The sequence below is a fragment of the Fistularia commersonii genome, chromosome 9, assembly GCF_037954325.1.
Source record: "Fistularia commersonii isolate RoL2024-O1a breed Wild chromosome 9, RoL_Fcom_v1.0, whole genome shotgun sequence".
NCBI lineage: Eukaryota > Metazoa > Chordata > Actinopteri > Syngnathiformes > Fistulariidae > Fistularia > Fistularia commersonii.
In genome coordinates this window covers 18,589,343-18,610,093 of record NC_141292.1, presented here as the reverse complement: position 1 = coordinate 18,610,093, position 20,751 = coordinate 18,589,343, and the positions used below count along the sequence as shown (strand labels likewise).

The window sequence follows — 20,751 nt, the reverse complement described above, 5'->3', positions numbered from 1 at the left end:
TTATTAAGGACATGATTCTGCACAATATATGTTATATTAAGTGTAATCCAGCCACAAGTTCATGAGATGTAACCATTCGTTCAAAAAGTGCTTATCTCAGCAAGTTGAAGCGTTTTATATTCGGAGTTGAAATAACTGATGAATTTCATCAAGCAGGTTTTACCTGTTGAGATATGTTGTTTAGGACATGGTTCTGCAAAATATATGTCAAATTCAGTGTAATCTAGCCACAAGTTTAAAAGTTATAACCATTCGTTCAAAAAGTGGTTATCTCACCGAGTTGAAGCGTTTTTGATTCGGAGTGGATATAACTAATGAATTTCATCAAGTAGGTTTCTGCTGTTGAAATATGTTGTTCAGGATGTGATTCTGCACAATATATGTCAAATTCAGTGTAATCCAGCTACAAGTTTAAAAGTTATAGCCATTCGTTCAAAAAGTGCTTATCTCACCGATTTAACGGGTTTTTGATTCGGAGTGGAAATAACTAATGAATGTCATCAAGCAGGTTTCCGCTGTTTAAATATGTTGTTTAGGACATGGTTCTGCACAATATATGTCAAATTCAGTGTAATCCAGCCACAAGCTTAAAAGTTATAGCCATTCGTTCAAAAAGTGCTTATCTCACTGTGTTGAAGCGTTTTTGATGCGGAGTGGAAATATCTAATGAATTTCCTCAGGCTGGTTTCTGCTGTTGAAATATGTTGTTTACGACATGATTTTGCACAATATATGTCAAAATCAGTGTAATCCAGCCACAAGTTCATAAGATATAACCATTCGTTCAAATAGTGCTTATCTCACCGAGTTGAAGCGTTTTTGATTCGGAGTGGAAATAACTAATAAATTTCATCAAGCTGGTTTTTGCTGATGAAATATGTTGTTCAAGACATGATTCTGCACCATATATGTTAAATTCAGTGTAATCCAGCCACAAGCATAAAAATTATAGCCATTCGTTCAAAAAGATCTTATCTCACCGAGTTGAAGCGTTTTTGATTCGGAGTGAAAATAACTAATGAATTTCATAATGCAGGTTTCTGCTGTTGAAATATGTTGTTTAGGACATGATTCAGCACAATATATTTCAAATTCAGTGTAATCCAGCCACCAGTTTAAAAGTTATAGCCATTCGTTCAAAAAGTGCTTATCTCACCGAGTTGAAGCGTTTTTGATTCGGAGTGGAATAACAAATGAATTTCATCAAGCTGGTTTCTGCTGTTGAAATATGTTGTTTACGACATGATGCTGCACAATATATGTCAAATTCAGTGTATTCCAGCCACAAGTTTAAAAGTTATAGCCCTTCATTCAAAATGTGGTTATCTCCCCGAGATGAAGTTTTTTTTATTCGGAGTGGAAAAAACAAATGATTTTCATCAGGCAGATTTCTGCTGTTGAAATATGTTATTGAGGACAAGGTTCTCCACAATATATTTCAAATTCAGTGTAATCTAGCTACAAGTTTAAAAGTTTAACCATTCGTTCAAAAAGTGCTTATCTCAAAGAGTTGAAGCGTTTTTAATTCGGAGTAAAAATAACTAATGAATTTCATCAAGCTGGTTTCTGCTGTTGAGATATGTTGTTTAGAACATGATTCTGCACAATATATGTCAAATTCAGTGTAATCCAGCCACAATTTTAAAAGTTATAGCCATTCGTTCAAAAACATCTTAACTTACCGAGTTGAAGCGTTTTTGATTCGGAGTGGATATAACTAATGAATTTCTTCAAGCAGTTTTATACTGTTGAAATATGTTGTTTAGGACATGGTTCTGCACAATATATGTCAAATTCAGTGTATTCCAGCTCCCAGTTTAAAAGTTATAGCCATTCGTTCAAAAAGTGCTTATCTCACCGATTTGAAGGGTTTTTGATTCGGAGTGGAAATAACTAATGATTTTCATCAAGCAGGTTTCTGTTGTTGAAATACGTTTTTCAGGACGTGATTCTGCACAATATATGTCAAATTCAGTGTAATCCAGCTACAAGTTTAAAAGTTATAGACATTCGTTCAAAAAGTGCTTATCTCACCGATTTGAAGGGTTTTTTATTCGGAGTGTAAATATCTAATGAATTTCCTCAAGCTGGTTCCTGCTGTAGAAATATGTTGTTTACGACATGATTTTGCACAATATATGTCAAAATCAGTGTAATCCAGCCACAAGTTCATGAGATATAACCATTCGTTCAAAAAGTGCTTATCTCACCGAGTTGAAGCATTTTTGATTCGGAGTTTAAATAACAGATGAATTTCATCAAGCTGGTTTCTGCTTTTTAAATATGTTGTTTAGGACATGGTTCTGCACATTATATGTCAAATTAAGTGTAATCAAGCCACAAGTTCATAAGATATGACCATTCGTTCAAAAAGTGCTTATCTCACCGAGTTGAAGCGTTTTTGATTCGGAGTGGAAATAACTAATGAATTTCATCAAGCTGGTTTCTGCTGTTGAAATATGTTGTTTAGGACTTGGTTCTGAACAATATATGTCAAACTCAGTGTATTCCAGCTACAAGTTTAAAACTTATAGCCCTTCATTCAAAAAGTGGTTATCTCACCGAGATGAAGTGTTTTTTATTCGGAGTGGAAAAAAAAAATGATTTTCATCAGGCAGATTTCTGCTGTTGAAATATGTTATTCAGGACAAGGTTCTCCACAATATATGTCAAATTCAGTGTAATCCAGCTACAAGTTTAAAAGTTATAACCGTTCGTTCAAACAGTGCTTATCTCAAAGAGTTGAAGCATTTTTAATTCGGAGTAAAAATAACTAATGAATTTCATCAAGCTGGTTTCTGCTGTTGAAATATGTTGTTTAGGACATGATTCTGCACAATATATGTCAAATTCAGTGTAATCCAGCCACAAGTTTGAAAGTTATAGCCATTCGTTCAAAAAGTGGTTATCTCACCGATTTGAAGCGTTTTTGATTCGGCGTGGAAATAACTAATGAATTTCAATAAGCAGGTTTCTGCTGTTGAAATATGTTGTTCAGGATGTGATTCTGCACAATATATGTCAAATTCAGTGTAATCCAGCCACAAGTTTAAAAGTTATAGCCATTCGTTCAAAAAGTGCTTATCTCACCGATTTAAAGGGTTTTTGATTCGGAGTGGAAATAACTAATGAATTTCATTAAGCAGGTTTCTGCTGTTGGAATATGTTGTTCAGGACATGATTCTGCACAATATATGTCAAATTCAGTGTAATCAAGCCACAAGTTTGAAAGTTATAGCCATTCGTTCAAAAAGTGCTTATCACACCGAGTTGAAGCGTTTTTGATTCTGAGTGGAAATATCCAATGAATTTCATCAAGCTGGTTTCTGCTGTTGAAATATGTTGTTTAGGACATGGTTCTGAACAATATATGTCAAACTCAGTGTAATCCAACCACAAGATTAAAAGTTGAAGCCATTCGTTCAAAAAGTGGTTATCCCACAAAGTTGAAGCGTTTTTGATTTGGAGTGGAAATAACTAATGAATTTCATCAAGCTGGTTTTTGCTGTTGAAATATGTTGTTCAAGACAAGATTCTGCACCATATATGTTAAATTCAGTGTAATCCAGCCACAAGCATAAAATTTATCGCCATTCGTTCAAAAAGTGCTTATCTTACCGAGTTGAAGCGTTTTTGATTCGGAGTGAAAATAACTAATGAATTTCATAAAGCAGGTTTCTGCTGTTGAAATATGTTGTTTTGGACATGATTCTGCACAATATATGTCAAATTCAGTGTAATCCAGCCACCAGTTTAAAAGTTATAGCCATTCTTTCAAAAAGTGCTTATCTCACCGAGTTGAAGCGTTTTTGATTCGGAGTGGAAATAACTGATGAATTTCATCAAGCAGGTTTCAGCTGTTGAAATATGTTGTTCGGACATGGTTCTGCACAATATATGTCAAATTCAGTGTAATCCAGCTACAAGTTTAAAAGTTACAGCCATCCGTTCAAAAAGTGCTTATCTCACAGAGTTGAGTCGTTTTTGATTCGGAGTGGAAATATCTAATGAATTTCCTCAAGCTGGTTTCTGCTGTTGAAATATCTTGTTAACGACATGATTCTGCACGATATATGTCAAATTCAGTGTAATCCAGCTACAAGTTTAAAAGTTATAACCATACGTTCAAAAAGTGCTTATCTCACCGAGTTGAAGCGTTTTTGATTCGGAGTGGAAAACACAAATGAATTTCATCAAGCAGATTTCTGCTGTTGAAATATGTTATTCAGGACATGATTCTGCACAATATATGTCAAATTCAGTGTAATCCAGCCACAAGCTCATGAGATGTCACCATTCGTTCAAAAAGTGCTTATCTCACCGAGTTGAAGCGTTTTTGATTCGGAGTTGAAATAACTGATGAATTTCATCAAGCAGGTTTCAGCTGTTGAAATATGTTGTTCGGACATGGTTCTGCACAATATATGTCAAATTCAGTGTAATCCAGCCACAAGTTCAAAAGTTATAGCCATTCGTTCAAAAAGTGCTTATCTCACCTAGTTGAAGCGTTTTTGATTCGGAGTGGAAATATCTAATGAATTTCATCAAGCAGGTTTCTGCTGTTGAAATATGTTGTTTACGACATGATTCTGCACAATATTTGTCAAATTCAGTGTAATCTCGCCACAAGTTTAAAAGTTATAGCCCTTCATTCAAAAAATGGTTATCTCACCGAGTTGAAGCGTTTTTGATTCGGAGTGGAAAAAACTAGAGAATTTAGTCAAGCGGATTTTTGCTGTTGAAATATTTTATTCAGGACTTGATTCTGCACAATATATGTCAAATTCAGTGTAATCCAGCCACAAGTTCATGAGATGTAACCATTCGTTCAAAAAGTGCTAATCTCAGCGGGATGAAGCGTTTTTGATTCGGAGTTGAAATAACTGATGAATTTCATCAAGCAGGTTTCTGCTGTTGAAATATATTGTTTAGGACATGGTTCTGCACAATATATGTCAAACTCTGTGTAATCCAGCCACAAGTTTAAAAGTTATAGCCATTCGTTCAAAAAGTGCTTATCCCACCGAGTAGAAGCGTTTTTGATTCGGAGTGAAAATAACTAATGAATTTCATAAAGCAGGTTTCTGGAGTTGAAATATGTTTTTGAACATGATTTTGCACAATATAATTCAAATTCAGTGTAATACAGCCACCGGTTTAAATGTTATAGCCATTCGTTCAAAAAGTGCTTATCTCCTCGAGTTGAAGCGTTTTTGATTCGGAGTGGAAATAACAAATGAATTTCATCAACCTGGCTTCTGCTGTTGTTATATGTTGTTAAGGACATTATTCTGCACAATATATGTCAAATTCAGTGTAATCCAGCAACAAGTTTAAGTTATAGCCATTCGTTGAAAAAGTGCTTATCTCACCGAGTTGAAGCGTTTTTGATTCGGAGTGGAAATAACTAATGAATTTCATCAAGCTATCAAGCTGTTTTCTGTTGTTGAAATATGTTGTTTAGGACATGATTCTGCAAAATATAGGTCAAATTCAGTGTAATCCAATCACAAGCTCAAAAGATATAGCCATTCGTTCAGGAAGTGCTTATCTCACCGAGTTGAAGCGTTTTTGATACAGAGTGGAAATAACTAATGAATTTCATCAAGCTGGTTTCTGCTGTTGATTTATGTTGTTTAAGACATGATTCTGCACAATATATGTCAAATTCAGTGTAATCCAGCCACAAGCTCAAAAGATATAGCCATTCGTTCAGGAAGTGCTTATCTCACTGAGATGAAGCGTTTTTGATGCAGAGGGAAATAACTAATGTATATCATTTAGCTGGTTCCTGCGTTTAAAATACGTTTTTTAGTACATGATTCTGCACAATATATGTCAAATTCAGTGTAATCCAGTAACAAGTTCAAAAGTTATAGCCATTCGTTCAAAAAGTGCTTATCCCACCGAGTAGAAGCCTTTTTGATTTGGAGTGGAAATAACTAATGAATTTCATCAAGCCTGTTTCTGCTGTTGAAATATGTTGTTTAGGACATGATTCTGCACAATATATGTCAAATTCTGTGTAATCCAGCCACAAGCTCAAAAGATATAGCCATTCGTTACAAAAGTGCTTATCTCACTGAGTTGAAGCGTTTATGATACAGAGTGAAAATAACTAATGTATATCATTTAGCAGGTTTCTGCTGTTGAAATATGTTTTTTAGGACATGGTTCTGCACAATATATGTCAAATTCAGTGTAATCCAGCCTTAAGTTTAAAAGTTAAAGCCATTTGTTCAAAAAATGATTATCTCACTGAGTTGAAGGATTTTTGATTCGGAGTGGAAATAACTGATGAATTTCATCAAGCTGGTTTCTGCTGTTGAAATATGTTGTTTAGGACATGATTTTGCACAATATATATCAAATTCAGTGTAATCCAGCCACAAGCTCACAGGATATAACCATTCGTGTAAAAAGTGCTTATCTCACCGAGTTGAAGCGTTTTTGATTCGGAGCGGAAATAACTAATGAATTTCATCAAGCAGGTTTCTGCTATTGAAATTTGTTGTTTAGGACATGGTTCTGCACAATACAATTCAAATTCAGTGTAATCCAGCCATAAGTTTAAAAGTTATAGCCCTTCATTCAAAAAGTGGTTATCTCACCGAAATGAAGCGTTTTTGATTCGGAGTGGAAATAACTAATGAATTTCATCAAGCAGGTTTCTGCTGTTGAAATATTTTGTTTAGGACATGATTCTGCACGATATATGTCAAACTCAGTTTAATCCAGCCACAAGTTTAAAAGTTATAACCGTTCGTTCAAAAAGTGCTTATCTCACCGAGTTGAACGTTTTTGATTCGGAGTGGAAATCACTAATGAATTTCATCAAGCAGGTTTCTGCTGTTGAAATATGTTGTTTAGGACATGATTCTGCACAATAAATGTCAAATTTAGTGTAATCCAGCCACAAATTCAAAAGATATAGCCATTCGTTCAAAAAGTGCTTATCTCACCGAGTTGAACGTTTTTGATTCGGAGTGGAAATCACTAATGAATTTCATCAAGCAGGTTTCTGCTGTTGAAATATGTTGTTTAGGACATGATTCTGCACAATATATGTCAAATTCAGTGTAATCCAGCCACAAGCTCAAAAGATATAGCCATTCGTTCCAAAAGTGCTTATCTCACTGAGTTGAAGCGTTTATGATACAGAGTGGAAATAACTAATGTATATCATTTAGCTGGTGACTGCTTTAGATATATGTTTGTTTAGGACATGATTCTGCACAATATATGTCAAATTCAGTGTAATCCAGTAACAAGTAAAAAAGATAAGGCCATTCGTTCAAAAAGTGCTTATCTCACCGAGTTGAAGAGTTTTTTTATACAGAGTGGAAATAACTAATGTATATCATTTAGCTGGTGACTGCTTTAGATATATGTTTGTTTAGGACATGATTCTGCACAATATATGTCAAATTTAGTTTAATCAAGCCACAATTTCAAAAGATATAGCCATTCCTTTAAAAAATATCTTTTCTCACCGAGTTGAAGCGTTTTTAATACAGAGTGGAAATAACTAATGAATTTCATCAAGCTGGTTTCTCTTATTGAATTATGTTTTTTAAGATATGATTCTACACAATACATATCAAATTCAGTGTAATCCAGCCACAAGCTCAAAAGATACAGCCATTCTTTCAAAAAGTGCTTATCTCACTGAGTTGAAGCGTTTTTGATACAGAGTGGAAATAACTAATGAATATCATTTAGCTGGTTTCTGCTGTTGAATTATGTTGTTTAGGAGATGATTCTGCACAATATATGTCATATTCAGTGTAATCCAGCCAAAAGTGCAAAAGATATAGCCATTCCTTCAAAAACTTCTTTTCTCACCGAGTTGAAGCATTTTTGATACAGTGTGGAAATAACTAAAGATTCCTTTCTAGCAGGTTACTAGTGCTGAGATATGTTGAAAAGGACATGATTCTGCACCATACATGTCAAAATCACTGTAATCCAGCAACAAATTCAAAAGGTATAGCCATATGGTCAAAAACTGCTTATCTCATTGAGTTAGAGCGTTTTTGATACAGAGTGTAAATAACTAAAGATTCCTTTCTAGCAGGTTACTGGTGCTGAGATATGTTGAAAAGGACCTGATTCTGCACCATATAATTCAAAATCACTGTAATCCAGCAACATATTCAAAAGGTATAGCCATATGGTCAAAAACTGCTTATCTCATTGAGTTAGAGCGTTTTTGATACAGAGTGTAAATAACAAAAGATTCCTTTCTAGCAGGTTACTTGTTTTTAAATATGTTGAAAAGGACATGATTCTGTACAATATATGTCAAAATCACTGTAATCCAGCAACATATTGAAAAGGTAAAGCCATACGGTTAAAAAGTGCTTCTGTCACTGAATTGAAGAGTTTTTGATACAGACTGTAAATAACTAAAGATTCCTTTCTGGCAGGTAATTGGTGCTGAAATATTTTGAAAAGGAAATTATTCTGCACAGTATATGTCAAAATCACTGTCATCCAGCAAAAAATTCAAAAGATATAGCAATATGGTCAAAAAGTGTTTATCTCATTGAGTTAGAGCGTTTTTGATACAGAGAGTAAATAACTAAAGATTCCTTTCGAGCAGGTTACTGGTGCTGAAATATGTTGAAAAGGACATGATTCTGCACAATAAATGACAAAATCACTGTAATCCAGCAACATATTCAAAAGATATAGCCATACGATCAAAAAGTGCTTATCTCACTGAGTTAAAGAGTTTTTGATACAGACTGTAAATAACTAAAGATTCCTTTCTAGCAGGTAACTGGTGCTGAAATATGTTGAAAAGGACATGACTCTGCACAGTATATGTCAAAATCACCGTAATGCATTAACATATCGAAAAGATATAGCCATACGATCAAAAAGTGCTTAGCTCACTGAGTTGAAAAGTTTTTGAAACAAACTGTGAATAACTAAAGATTCCTTTCTAGCAGGTAATTGATGCTGAAATATGTTCAAAAGGACATGATTCTGCACAATACATGTCAAAATCACTGTAATCGAGCAACATATTGAAAAGATATAGCCATACTGTTAAAAAGTGCTTATCTCACTGAGTTAGAGCGTTTTTGATACAGACTGCAAATAACTCAAGATTTCTTTTAAGCAGGTAACAGGTGCTGAAATATGTTGAAAAGGACATGATTCTGCACAATACATGTCAAAATCACTGTAATCCAGCAACATATTCAAAAGATAAAGCCACACCTGGAGGTGTGCGTAGAGGGGGGAGGTTACTGTTACGTCCACTAGGAATGTTCGCTAAAAGCAATGTCTGTTGTGTTCTCCCTGTTCCTCCCTTCTCTGATTCTAGGTGGGCATGTGGCGGTGAGGCAGACAGGTGGAAGCAATTGACAATCAGCAACAAGGCGCAGCTGATTGGCAAAACCCATCCTGTGCAGCTTAAAAGCCGCACACACCGGATGTCTAGTCGCCGGAACGTTACGACGACCACTGGGTCACACGTGCGACTATCTGGTTTTGGTAGTTCCCCTTGCCAGCTCAGCTTCTGTCCGTTAGAACCCCTGGCTCATTCCACCAGTCTGCTACCCTGTCATCCAACTCCACCGCCACACACCGTGCTCTGCCTGCCTGGAACCCCTTGCTTGACTCACTGCCTCCCCTCCAGTTGAGTACTGTAGGATCGTTTAGATTGGAATCCTTGCCTTACTGAATTTGCCTGTTTGTTCGTAGCCTGTTCGACGATTGATAACGTTAGTTTGTATCGCCACTTAAGTTCGTTCACTAGCGTTAAAGCTAGTCTCCTTCAGTTAACCTGTTCACTAGATTTTATAGTCGCCTTTTGTTGACCTGTTCATTAGTGTTGTTTGTATTTTGGCTAAGGGACAAAGGACAGTCAGTTTTTGGTTGGCTCCATTTCTATCATTAAATATTTATTTCTAAATTCTGAGTCCTGCTCGTGTCTTGCTGTTCCGCACCTGAGTCTTTGAATCACCTGTAACACCACTGAGTTGAAGAGTTTTTGATACAGAGTGTAAATAACTAAAGATTCCTTTCTAGCGGGTAACTGGTGCTGAAATATGTTGAAAAGGACATGATTCTGCACAATTCATGTCAAAATCACTGTAATCTAGCAACATATTCAAAAGATATAGCCATGCGGTCAAAAAGTGCTTATCTCATTAAGTTAGAGCGTTTTTGATGGTGTGTGTAAATACATCTACTGATGCACCTGGACACATCCTCAGTGATGTTCCTGGGATCATCGGGTGTTTCGGGTCTTTCAACATCATACACCCTCATCCAGGTGACCCAGCCAGGGCTGATCAGACCCCGGCTTGTGTCCAGTTGGCACGCTAGCTACCATGATTCCATGGCTCTCCTCTCTTGAGCCACAGCCATCTTGAGGCCCTCTCTGCCGCTTCGGTGGTATTGCGGATGGCTCTTCTCCTATGCTGCCCGACGATGCCCAGACAACCCAGAGCACTGGCATAGGACCGGGCTGCAAATCCCCTGCAGCCCACTTCCACTGGAAGGCATTTTGCCCTCCATCCTGCTTGCTGCCCCCCCCCCCCCCGACCAGTCCCGTGTACTTGGAGAGCTTCCTCTCAAAAGCCTCTTCCAGGCGTTCTTCCCACGGGACGGTCAACTCCAACATTATCACTTGCTTGGTGGCCTCTGATACAAGGACAATGTCAGGACAGAGGGTGGTGCTTTCAATATGGCTAGGGAACTTAAGCTTTTTTCTAAGGTCCACTATCAGCTCCCGGTCTCTTGCAGATGTCAGGATGCCTGCTGGTGTTCTTTTAGCTGTGGCCACCTGCTCCCCAGCCCTGACAAAGCCAATGGAATTCTTGGCAGGGCGGAACTGCTTTGCCCAAACCAACCCTGTGCTGAGTGCCTCAGCGATGGTCTTCAGGACTTGGTCATGCCTCCATCAGTAGCGCCCTTCTAACGCTGTGGTGCAGCAGCTTAGGACGTGTTCTATGGCGCCTCTCTTAGAACACAATGGGCAGGCTGGCGACTCTGCTAAGCCCCAAGTATGCAAGTTCGATGGACTGGGCAGCACATCATACACTGCCTGGACAAGAAATTTGATGCGATGGGGCTCAGCTTTCCAGATCTCCGTCCAGGTAACTTTCCTCTCAAGCGCATTTTCCCATCTTGTCCAGGTACCCTGCTGTCTCATGCCCACCGCCTTGCACGATCTTGATTCCTCCACAGCTGCTCTGTGGAGGCTCCTCTCACCTCCTCTTGGACCAGGCGCCTCCTCTCCTTCCCCCTGGTGTTCATTTGGGGGGTTGGGAAGGATCCTAAGCGAGCTCGGCCCCGTGTGACTCCTCCCACCAGAGTCCTATGGCGCAGCCTAGCTTCAGCTATTTCTACAGCCTCTTCTGCCTTCCACTTCCTGCCTGTCCTTACCTGGATTCCAGCATTAGCCACCTTCGGATCGCTGGAATCCCTGGACAGCACCACCTCTCTGGCTTTGGCTACCTTGAACTCCTCCTCCAAGGACTTGAAGGGCAGCTGCAGCTTGTTGTTACACCCATAGAGAGCAATGCTGCTCAGGCTCTTTGGTAACCCCAGCCATCTCCGGAGGTGGCTACTGACTTTCCTCTCCAGGGTTTCTACTGTGGAGAGTGGGACGGCATAGATGAGGAGCGGCCACAGGATCCTGGGGAGGATGCCGTGCTGGTAGACCCAAGCCTTGAATTTTCCAGGTAGACCGGACTTGTCCACAGACTTCAACCAGACATCCAACTCAGCGCAAGCTGTCTTTATGGATGCTGCATCTTTGAGAGAGCTGTCAAACATCTTGCCCAGGCTCTTGACTGGCCTCTCTGAGATCATGGGGATAGCTGCACCTGCTATGTTGAAGCGGAACTTGTCTTCTACCTTCCCTTTCCTGAGCACCAATGACCTAGATTTGGCAGGTTTGAAGCTCATCCGGGCCCACACCATCATCTTCTCCAGCCCCTTCAGAATCCACCAACATCCCGCAACTGATTCTGTGGTAACTGTTAGGTCATCCATAAATGCCCTAATGGGTGGCTGTCGTTGTCCAGAGCTCATCAGGGGTCCTCTGCACTCTGGCTCAGCAGACTTGGTGAGCATATTCATGGCCAGGGAGACTAGCGTCACAGAGATAGTACACCCTGTGATGATGCCAATCTCCACCTTGTGCCAGCTGGATGAAATTGCTCCTGAAGAAACCCTCATGCTGACGTTGTTGTAGTAGTCAGCGATGAGGTTTCTACATCTGCTTGGCACATGATGCTTCGCCAGAGTGAGCTGGACCAACCTTATGGGGTATGGAGCCGAATGCATTGGCCAGGTCGAGCCATAACACTGACAAATTGCCCCTCAGCTCTCGGGATTAGCTGGATTAGCTGTGTCACCACCCCTGTGTGCTCCGCACAGCCTGGCATTCCTGGCACGCCACCGTTCTGAACTGATGTGTCGATGTAGGTGTTTCTAGCCAGGTATGAGCCCAGTCTCTTGGCGATAGTGCTGAGGAAGATCTTTGATTCCACGCAAAGGAGGGAGATGATGCGGAACTGATCAAGCCGGGTGGAGCCTTCTTCCTTCGGAATCCATACTCCTCCCATCACTGTAATCCAGCAACATATTGAAAAGATATAGCCATACGATTAAAAAGGGCTTATCTCACTGAGTTAGAGCGTTTTTGATACAGAGTGTAAATAACTAAAGATATCTTTCAAGCAGGTTACTGGTGCTGAAATGTGTTGAAAAGGACATGATTCTGGACCATATATGTCAAAATCATTGTGATCCTGCAAAATATTCAAAAGATATAGCTATACGGCCAAAAAGTACTTTTCCCACTGAGTTGAAGAATTTTTGATACAGAGTGTAAATAACTAAGGATTTCTTTCAAGCAGGTAACTGGTGCTGAAATGTTTTGAAAAGGACATGATTCTGCACAATATATGTCAATATCATTGTAATCCAGCAACATATTGAAAAGATATAGCCATACGGTCAAAAAGTGCTTATCTCACTGAGTTAGAGCGTTTTTGATACAGAGTGTAAATAACTAAAGATTCCTTTCTAGCAGGTTACTGGTGCTGAAATATGTTGAAAAGGACATGATTCTGCACCATATATGTCAAAATCACTGTAATCCAACAACATATCAAAAGATATAGCCATACGATCAAAAAGTGCTTATCTCATTGAGTTAGAGTGTTTTTGATACAGAGTGAAAATAACTAAAGTCTTCGTTCAAGCAGGTAACTGGTCCTGAAATATGTTGAAAAGGACATGATTCTGCACAATATATGTCAAAATCACTTTAATCCAGCAACATATTGAAAAGGTATAGCCATACGGTTAAAAAGTGCTTATCTCACTGAGTTAGAGCGTTTTTGATATAGAGTGCAAATAACTAAAGATTCCTTTCTAGCAGGTTACTGGTGCTGAAATATGGTGAAAAGGACATGATTCTGCACCATATATGTCAATATCATTGTGATCCTGCAACATATTCAAAAGATATAGCCATAAGGTCAAAAATTGCTTATCCCACTGAGTTGAAGAGTTTTTGATACAGAATGTAAATAACTAAGGTTTTCTTTCAAGCAGGTAACTGGTGCAAAGGACATGATTCTGCACAATATACGTCAAAATTACTGTTATCCTGCAACACATTGAAAAGATATAGCCATACGGTCAAAAAGTGCTTATCCCATTAAGTTAGAGTGTTTCTGTTAGAGTGTTAATACCTAAAGATTCCTTTCAAGCAGGTAACTGGTGCTTAAATATGTTGAAAAGGACATGATTCTGCACCATATATGTCAAAATCATTGTGATCCAGCAACATATTCAAAAGATATAGCCATAAGGTCAAAAAGTGCTTATCCCACTGAGTCGAAGAGTTTTTGATACATAGTGTAAATAACTAAGGATTTCTCTCAAGCAGGTAACTGGTGCTGAGATATGTTGAAAAGGACATGATTCTGTACCATATATGTCAATATCATTGTGATACTGCCACATATTCAAGAGATTTAGCCATACCGTCAAAAAGTGCCTATCTCACTGAGTTGAAGAGTTTTCGATACAGAGTGTAAATAACTAAAGATTCCTTTCTAGCGGGTAACTGGTGCTGAAATATGTTGAAAAGGACATGATTCTGCACAATATATGTCAAAATCACTGTAATCCAGCAACATATTGAAAAGATATAGCCATACAGTCAAAAAGTGCTTAGCACACTGAGTTGAAGAGTTTTTGATACAGAGTGTTAATAACTAAAGATTTCTTTCAAGCAGGTAACTGGTGCTGAAATATGTTGAAAAGGACATGATTCTGCACAATATATGTCAAATCACTGTAATTTAGCAACATATTCAAAAGATGTAGACATACGGTCAAAAAGTGCTTATCTCACTGAGTTGAAGCGTTTTTGGTACACAGTGTAAATAAGTCGTGAAAATCTTCAAGCAGGTAACTGGTGCTGAAATATGTTGAAAAAAGTGCTTATCTCACTGAGTTAGAGCGTTTTTGATACAGAGTGTAAATAACTAAAGATTTCGTTCAAGCAGGCAACTGGTGCTGAAATATGTTGAAAAGGACATGATTCTGCAGAATATAAGTCAAAATCACTGTTTTCCTGCAACATATTCATAAGATATAGCCATACGATCAAAAAGTGCTTATCTCACTGAGTTTAAGAGTTTTTGATACAAAGTGTAAATAACTAAATATTTCTTTCAAGCAGATAACTGGTGCTGAAATATGTTGAAAAGGACATTATTCTGCACAATATATATCAAAATCACTAGGATCCAGCCACACTTTTGGCAGATATAGCCATGGGTCAAAAAGTGCTTATCTCAACGAGTTGAAGCATTTTTTGTTACAATTTGTAATAAACATATGCAGTCCCTCAAGGTGGTGGTTCCTGCTGAAATCTTTCAAAAAGGGACATGATTCCTCACAATACAGGTCATAATCATTAAAATCCTGCCACAGGTTTAAAAGATATTGCCATGCGGTCAAAAAGTGCTTATCTCATTGAGTTGAAGCATTTATGTTACAAATTGTAAAAACCTTATGAATTCCTCCAAGGTGGTGGTTGCTGCCGAAATATATTTAATTTGACATGATTCTGCACAATATATGTCAAAATCAATCAAATTCAGCCAAAGTTTTAAAAGATATAGCTCTGAAGTCAAAAAGTTCTTATCTCACTGAGTTGAAGCATTTATGTTACAAATTGTAAAAACCTTATGACTTCCTCCAAGGTGGTGGTTGCTGCTGAAATATTATTTGATTGGACGTGATTCTGCACAATATATGTCAAAATCAATCAAATCCAGCCAAAGGTTTAAAAGATATAGCTCTGCAGTCAAAAAGTTCTTATCTCACTGAGTTGAAGCATTTATGTTACAAATTGTAAAAAACGTACGTACTCCTTCAAGCTGTTTGTTGCTGGTAAAATATGTTGAATAGGACATGATTCTCTTCGACATATGTCAAAATCACCAAAATCCAGCCACAGGCTATGGTTATGAGATACATCTTGTGATGCAGTTTCTCTGACACATTATCAGTGATAGTACCTGAGGTCACGGGGGGTTTCGGAGTTTTCAACTTCAGACCCCCTCACTCAGGCGACCCGGCCGGGAGTGATCAGTTCTCGACCTGTGACCAAGAAGCGCTCATCCACACTTTTTCCCTCTGAATCCAGAGGCATCTGGATGCCTTCTCAGCGGCCTCTGACACTGAACAGATGGCTCTCCTTTTGCGTGCCCCTGTGATGCCCAGGAGACTATAGGCCCTGCAAAGAGACCTACCTGCAAAGCCCCTTCCCCCGACCTCAACTGGCAAGTATTGTGCATGCCACCCCCTGTTGCGGCAGTCTTCCACCAGCTCAGCATACTTCTCCCTCTTTTTTCTGCAGGCTTCCTCCATTCTCTCCTCCCAGGTCACAGTCAGCTCTAGCATGATGACCTGCTTGGAGGACTCTGAGTGTAGGACAATGTCTGGTCTTAGGGGGGTTTCTATGATGTTCTCAGGGAACCTGAGCTGTTTGCAGAGGTCCACCCTTAGCTGCCAGTCCTTCGCAGTTCCCAGAAGTCTTGTTTAGGTCTTTGGTTGAGGAGGAGGTTGTTCCCCGGCTCTGATGAATGTCACGCCCTACCTCTGTGGCTGGAAGTGCTTGCTGTGGTCAATGGCAGAATGGATGGACTCAGCAATTGCCTTAAGCACCTGGTCATGACGCCAATGATATCGAACTTCTCCAAGTGCTATCGGACAGCTGCTAAGGATGTGCTCCAGAGTTCCCCTTCCCTGGCACAATGTGCATGATGGCGTTTCATTCTTGCCCCAAAGAAGAGGTTTGACGGGCTGGGCAGGACATTATAGACCGACGGGATGAGGAATTTTATCCGGAGTGGTTCAGCCCTCTACAACTCCGTCCACAAGATCTTCCTGTCCATGACTTCTTCCCATCTAGTCCATGCACCTTCCTGCCTTAGCCCGACCCACTGGCTCGCACGCTGCTCTTCAACACCAGCCCGCACCTCAAGGTGGACCTGGTCCCACCTTTCCTTGCCCTTGCGCTTACTAAGGTGCGTTGTCGGAATAGTTCCCAGGCCTGCTCGACCGGTTGCCATGGACCCCTTGTGGAACAACCGAGCTTCTGCCTGGTCCAACGCCTCTTGCGCCTTCCACCTTCTGCCTGTCCTCATCACGATACCGCCTTGAGCAACCTTTGGGTCCTTCGATTCCCTGTACTGGAGAACCTCCCTTGCCCTGGTGACCATGAAATCCTCAGTAAGGCTGTTGATTCGTAGGGTCAGCTTGTTTTTATTGCCATAAAGGGCAATGCTGCTGAGACTCCAGGGAGTCCTTCAGGACTAGAGACCTGGATTACTCCAGCTTGAAGTGCATGCGTGCCCTGGTGGTGAGCTTCTCCAAGCCCTGGAGGATCAATCTGCATCCTGGAACTGATGCAGTTGTTACCGTCAGGTCGTCCATAAATGCTCTGATCGGGGGCTGACTAATCCCGGACTTGATTGTGTGCCCTCTGCACTCTGGCTCACCGGACTTGACTAACATGTTCATAGCCAAGGCAAAGAGTATCACTGAAATGGTGCATCCAGTGATTATCCCTTTCTCTAGCCGGTGCCACTCTGATGTGACTGTGCCAGAGGAAAATCTCAGGTGAAAGCTGTTATAGTAGTCCATGATTAAGGCCTTGATGTTACATGGGACTTGGTGCCGTTCCAATGCCACTTCCACCAGCATGTGGGGTATGGAGCCATATGACGAGCCAAAGCACAGATAGGTTTCCTTTCCCCTCTCGAGCCTCCTTTATCAGCTGTGTCACTACTCCGCTGTGTTCCAGGCATCCTGGTACTCCTGGGATCCCACCCTTTTGCACAGAAGAGACCAAGTATTGGTTCTGGAGAAGATAGTCAGACAGTTGACGGGAAAGAATACTGAAAAATATCTTTCCCTCGACATTGAGCAATGGTGGTAGACTTCTCTTCCTTTGGGATCCACACCCCTTCTGCGAATCTCCGCTGATGGGCAACCTCCTCCCTCCTCCTGATCATCTGATTTTCCACAGGCCCTGAAGGAGCTTGGGGCACCTCTTGTAAAGCAGGTATGGGACTCCCCAAAGGGGTTTGCCAGGAAGGCTGCGCGCCTTTTAGCTCTTTCCTTTGCCCGCCTCTTATCCCACTCTGCTCTTCTGAGGGTGAGCAGCTTTTTCTTCAGGACGCCGCTAATTTCCGACAGTCCCAGTCTCTGGTCTTGCACCCGAGAACTGCTTTTTCAAGTCCCTGAGTTCCCGACGCAGCTGTGAGATCTTCTCTGCCCTGCGATTCTTAGAGTGGGGGATTGCAGCAGCACGCCTCTCCTCTGTATCAAACCTTTCTGTGGCGAGGCTGATGACCATGGTGGCCATTATCTGGAGTTTCCTGTCAGCCCCTCCTTTCATTGTGGCTTCCAGAATACCATCCAGATCATCATCGAACTTCTGCCACTCGCTCGTTTTGCTGGCTGGAGGCCACTTGACCCGTTTTTGTTGTGGGATGTCTGGCGCTTGGGCTTCCTGAGCGTGGAAGTTCTGGGCACTGTGGCGTGACTCCTGGCCCAGGTCCTCCTGCGTCTCACCAAGGTCCTCCGGAGTACGTGGTCGCCTCCTGCCGCTCACTGAGGTAGTTCCTTGTGCGCTGCATATAGCCATATGGTCAAAAAGTGCTTATCTCACCGAGTTAAAGCATTTGTGGCACAAATTGTAAATAACTTATGAATTCTTTAAAGCTTGTGTCTGGTGATTAAAGATGTTGAATAGGACATGATTCTGCACAATATATGTCAAAATCACTCAAATCCAGCCGCAGGCTCCAAAGATATAGACATGTGGTCAAAAAGTGCTTATCTCACCGAGTTGAGGAGTTTATGGCACAAATTGTAGATAACGTATGAATTCTTTCAAGCTTGTATCTGGTGCTTACATATGTTGAAAAGGACATTATTTTGCACAACATATGTCGAAATCCCTAAAATACAGCTGCAGGTTCTAAAGATAGGGCCATGTGGTCAAAAAGTGCTTATCTCACCGAGTTGAGGCGTTTATGGCACAAATAGTAAATAAATTATGAAGTCTTTCAAGCTTGTGTCTGGTGCTTATATATGTTGAATAGGACATGATTCTGCACAATATATGTCAAGATCACTCAAATGCAGCTGCATGATTAAAAGATATAGCCATGTGGTCAAAAAAAGCTTATCTCACCAAGTTGAAACATGAATGGCACAAATTGAAAATTCCACAGCACAGCTCATTAGAGTTCAATTAACTGGCATCCTCTGACCTGGCTCTGATCAACGTAGTCACCTGGTGGCACCAGCCCTCCAGCCTTTGATTGGCAAACAAGTTGACAGCAACCAGTGCTGTGGTCAAGACCTCGTGACAGACAGGCGTGAATCATCGGCGTAGACTGAACTGCCCGGGACTTTTCCCTGGGCTCTAAGTAAACTCTTCAAAGTTCACTTGGCAACTCAGTCAGAACGATGGCAAAACCGATTAGATATCCATCTTAAGATAGAGCTGCTTTACACCAACTACCTTACCACCAACTAACAATAACAATAAATATAAATCAGGACATTAAAAAGTACAGAGACACCAACAGTAGAAGGATAATAATAGATATACTGCTACGTGAGAACAGGAGTAAAGTGATCTGAGTGACAATTGCAGATAGTGATCAGAGGTAACAGATGTGGCTCAGGCTCTTCATAGCTGTGCTGTCCAGATGCTGTTGTCCAGTCTGATAGCCAGGGGTACAAGGGACCGTTTGAAGCTTTATGTCCTGCACTGGGGTGTGATGGTCCTCAGGCTGAAAAAGCTGCACCATCAGCCACAGCTCATCATGCAGTGGGTGAGAAGGATTGTCCAGGATTACTCCAAGTTTGTCCTTCACTCTCCTCTCAGCCACTGTTTCCAGACTGCCTAAATGTAGTCCCACCACAGAGTGGCTTTCTTCACCAGCTGGTTGAGCCTCTTGAACTCATCGGACCTCCATCACACTACAGCTGGCTACCATAGACTGGTAGAAGGTCTTGAGGAGCCTGCTATAGACAGCAAATGACCTCAGACTCCTCAGGAAGAACATCCTATTCTGACCTTTCCTGTGAGAGGGTATCTCTGTTATGATTCCAGTCCAGTTTATTGTTAATGTGCATCTCCCTTAACTCTGCAACTTAGACTTCGGTGTTGGGCCGCTATGGATGGCATTAGTCACCATAGAACTAGTCACCACATAAGACGTAGCAGCAAGCCCAAAAGGTTGCTCCATACTGGGGAGGGAACAGCTACTAGGTTGTTTGGGCTCCACTGAGCCCTCCTGTTCCCGCCTAATGGCCTCTTTGCAAACTTCAATTTAAGTGGCCGTGAGCTTCTGACGGTTAAACTGTTTCAAGGATCTACAGAGAGCGCCCCCCCCCCCACATGCTCCACGAACTGATCCTGAAGCAAGACCTTGGCATTAACAATGCCTATGGGTGCACGACCTTGCACTCTGTCCATGAGGGTCATTAAAGCAATGAAAGTTCAAGCAATGACTCACCCTCCTGCTGTTTTCGGGAGAAGAAGGCCTCCTGCAGGACTCCGTGAGATTGAGGGCAGCCATATAACTCTTGCAAGATCTTAAAGATTGCATCTGGGCTCTCCCTCTCTACCTACTACGCCTATTACGACTCTACGCTCTGGCTTCACATTCCAGATGGTCAAACAAGAAATGGGCCTTGTCAGTGGCAGACAAATGGCAGGCTCGCATGCGAGCTGTGGCCTTTTTAACTCACTCTTCTATACTAATAATGGTACTACCCCTTAATGTGGGACATTTTTTCTCCCTTAGAATGAATATCAATCACCCTGTAGCCGCTGGAGCTACTAGATGCTCCATCAGTGGAACCAGCTAAGTTAGCACTTTCAAGATGTTCATTTGCAGATCTAAGCCTGGCAACCAAAATCCCTGAGCGCCCACATTTCCTTTGACATTTTTGGCAACGCTATGAAGCCCAAACCTAACAGTTAAAGAACTTGCGATGCACATACTCTCTGGCTACAGTAAGGAGAACACGTGACTAGCCTATAAAAAAAAGAGAAACCACAGCAGCAGTTCCACTGCAAACGCTGATGTCAGCCGAGCTCACAGCAAAGAAAAATCACACATGCAAGATGGAGTTTTTTTTACACAACTACAGTATTTGAGTGTCTCC

General features: G+C 40.9%; 2 pseudogenes; both read right to left on the bottom strand.

Moving 5' to 3' along the window:
• Positions 1–10,273: 10,273 nt before the first annotated feature.
• On the bottom strand, positions 10,274–12,593 carry LOC147231549 (uncharacterized; annotated as a pseudogene).
• A 3,049-nt stretch (positions 12,594–15,642) lies between these two features.
• On the bottom strand, positions 15,643–18,208 carry LOC147231548 (uncharacterized; annotated as a pseudogene).
• Positions 18,209–20,751: the final 2,543 nt, after the last annotated feature.